This window comes from Selaginella moellendorffii, unplaced genomic scaffold (assembly GCF_000143415.4).
Source record: "Selaginella moellendorffii unplaced genomic scaffold, v1.0 SELMOscaffold_28, whole genome shotgun sequence".
NCBI classification, from domain to species: Eukaryota; Viridiplantae; Streptophyta; class Lycopodiopsida; order Selaginellales; family Selaginellaceae; genus Selaginella; species Selaginella moellendorffii.
In genome coordinates, this window is record NW_003314289.1 from 566,292 (window position 1) to 569,417 (window position 3,126).

General features: G+C 32.9%; 1 long non-coding RNA gene across 2 annotated transcripts; it reads right to left on the minus strand.

Annotated features, from left to right (window-relative positions):
* Positions 1–2,000: 2,000 nt before the first annotated feature.
* Positions 2,001–3,126, minus strand: LOC112348344. Of its 2 annotated transcripts, none has more exons than XR_002993017.1 (6): positions 3,029–3,126; positions 2,807–2,976; positions 2,693–2,753; positions 2,537–2,637; positions 2,271–2,484; positions 2,001–2,208 (listed from the first exon to the last, which is right to left on the minus strand). It is a non-coding gene; the product is annotated as an uncharacterized LOC112348344 (long non-coding RNA). The 2 variants fall into 2 exon arrangements; XR_002993018.1 differs by having other exon boundaries at positions 2,693–2,761.

Here is a 3,126-nt window from a genome sequence, read left to right on the forward strand (position 1 = left end):
AGCATGACAAGGGTGCATTAGTTTTTCATTAGTATAATATTACTTTTACAATTTAGTAACAAAATCCAATTAAACTAATTAAATAATTGGTTTTATATTGTAAACTTTTATAAATGTTACATAGATAATAGTTGTAATTTCATACTATAGGTTGAGTGAATAATATTTTACTATAAAACTAAGTTACAATCATTTAGAATAACCAAATATCTATTTAGAATGCAATCAGAAAAATAGTTATCTCTATTAGGAGACCAAAAAATAGTATCATTCTCTGAATGTAATGCTAATTTCCATTATTTGGAAGTCCTATGTTACAATTTTTATTGTTGCCTAATGTTTCTGTAGACCACATTTTATATTTACCAATATATAAAATAAGATTATAATTAAAATTCAAAAATAATATTACTTTTCTGTTTGGAAAAGCTAAAAAAAGTTATGTACTTAAATATTAGTAGGGCCTATTGGCATACTAATAAAAACAAAGCACTGGTCATTATTTATAAATCGAGCCTTTTAGTTGGACTATGTTGAGATGGTACAACTTAATAGTTTATAAATTTTTTATAATTGTACTGAGAGATGAATCTGAAGTAATTAGTAAACCGGAATAAATATTAACTGAATTTTGTAATTCATATTTTATAATATCTCAACTGTCTCTAATTTACATTCTCTAGATGTTGTACCAGCATAGGCAATAAATATGTGATTGTGCATGCTTGCATTATATATTTACATGCAGATTTATTTTTTTGTTTTGAGTTGTATGCAAAAATATTATGCATATAATTTCTTTTTAATTGCTATATAAACAATTGAAACTTGATTGTGTATATGATATTTTTGTCATGGGATATGCCATATATGCATAGGGTATGACATCTTAAACTGTCATGGAACATATCATATTAGATAACATGGTATTACAGGATATTTTTTTAGTTTCATTCTCATGTTATAGATTTATAATATTTTAGTTGTTATTGAGTGGAGATTTATAATCTTTTAATTGTGATCATCTTTCTCCACTCATTTTGCTCTCTCATATTTTTGCGGCTTATTTGCAGTGGAGCACCCTAATCTAGGTAGCGATTGATTGACATGAACAATCAATCATGAGAAATTGACTGATTGATAACATGGTATTATAGAGTATTTTTTTATTTTCATTCTTGTGTCATAGATTTATAATATTTTAATTGTCATTGATTGTAGATTTATAATATCTTAATTGTGATCATCTTTCTCCTCTCATTTTGCTCTCTCATATTTTTTCAGCTTATTTGTAGTGGAGCACCATAATCTAGGTAGCCATTGATTGACATGAAAGAAAATGAAATCAATTAGGGAAAGAAAAACATTTCTTTAAGTGCTTAGGTTTTTGATATGGTAGTTTTTCTATAACCAAGTAGATTTTGTTGTAGCCAAGGTAATCCATTAACTTGATTGATTTCTCACATTTTTAGTCACACATTTAAATTTTTTACATTGTAGTGGTTTCTTATGTTTGAGTATGTTACATAGCCTTTCTTTCTTAGGCATGTTGCAAATCAATTCATGTGTTGAAAAATATCATACTTATAAGCTCTAATCCAAAGTCTAAACTTTGCTGACAATTAAAAATATTTGCTATAGAATTGAAATTTATGTAGTACAAAAAATTGCACACGTGGAATTGATATGTCCTTTACCATGCATGTGTAGTAGGCATCCTATACATTATAAAAGGCCTTTCTTTTTGTGAGTCACATATATATATTACAGCATATATTTTAAACTTCTGCCAAATTGCCAACCCCATTCATGTACATCTTCTTTTACTCCCCCAAATTACAAGCATAAATTGCTTGCCATACCATAGTGTTATTAAAAATTCAACAATTAACAGTAATAATAAACACTATTTCTTATCTGAATATCATTACTTACATCTTAATCATCTAAATGATCCCTCATTTCTTCTTAATACATTTTTATCATATCAAACAAATTCATTAAAGAAATATTTATATATTTTATTTAATACTTTAAGTCCTATTTTACATGACACTTTCAACATGAATCAGTCAATTCGTTTAAGTTGAACAAACTGTAATTCATTTCCATTGGAAAGCTCTTGCATACCTCCAGTAGCTCAGTTGGTCCATGTCAATTGAGAACCCCGCACCCTTGAGCCCAATTTTGACACGCCCGAAATAGTACCTTGCATCAGCCAAGTTCCATAAAAAAAATGAAACAGAACTACTACAAAGAAAATCACGTACTTCTTCTCCAATGGACTTTTCATCGGCCTCAAATTCAGGTTCCACAACATCCTCAGCTCCAACATCGATCGCGGCAGCCTGAAAACTTTCCGAATCCACATTGCCTTCACATCTTGGCATGGCTCTTTTTGATAACATCGCGAACGAACAAAGCTCTGTTCGTGTTGTCCGTGAGAACTTCCACCACGATTCCAACACCACCAAAGCCGTATGCCTGGATTGGTTTTAACTCTTTTGCAGCGCAAACAAAACGCAATGTGAGTTACCTCAGAAGTCCTGCTGGTGTCTTTTGCTTTCTTGATGTTGCGTTCTATGAGACCTTCGCTTTCTGCACCAGTGTTGCCAATGTTAAATTCCGTCCCTCGCCCTGAAAAACCGATCCAATTAGCAACAAGCGAGAGAAAAAATCACAAATGCGGTACGCTTGCACTATCTCTTTGCCAAGCCTGGCATTAACTTTGTTTCTCTTCAAGCCTGTGCCGCCTGCAGCACTGCCGATTACATTAGAAGCTTCAGACGACAAAGAAAACGCTAACCTTTCTGTCCACAATCTTGCACGCTCGCCTTCCCATTTCCAGAGGAGCAGAGGTCCATAGATGAAAACAACTCGCGTTTCCCGCGTGCTGCCATGACGAACGTTTCCGCGATGTGCTCTCACAACTGACTTCATTTGCAAAACTCTAAAACCCTAGAGATCGATATTCACCTGAGAAGGAAGCATTAACTACAACAACAAAGAAAAACTATAGAACACATACAATCTTACGCTGTACAAGCTTCGGTGTCTTCACATCAAAGTTGCCAGGCCAACAAGCCCTGGACCATCGTCCTCTTTCACTCCCGGTTTCCCTTTCGC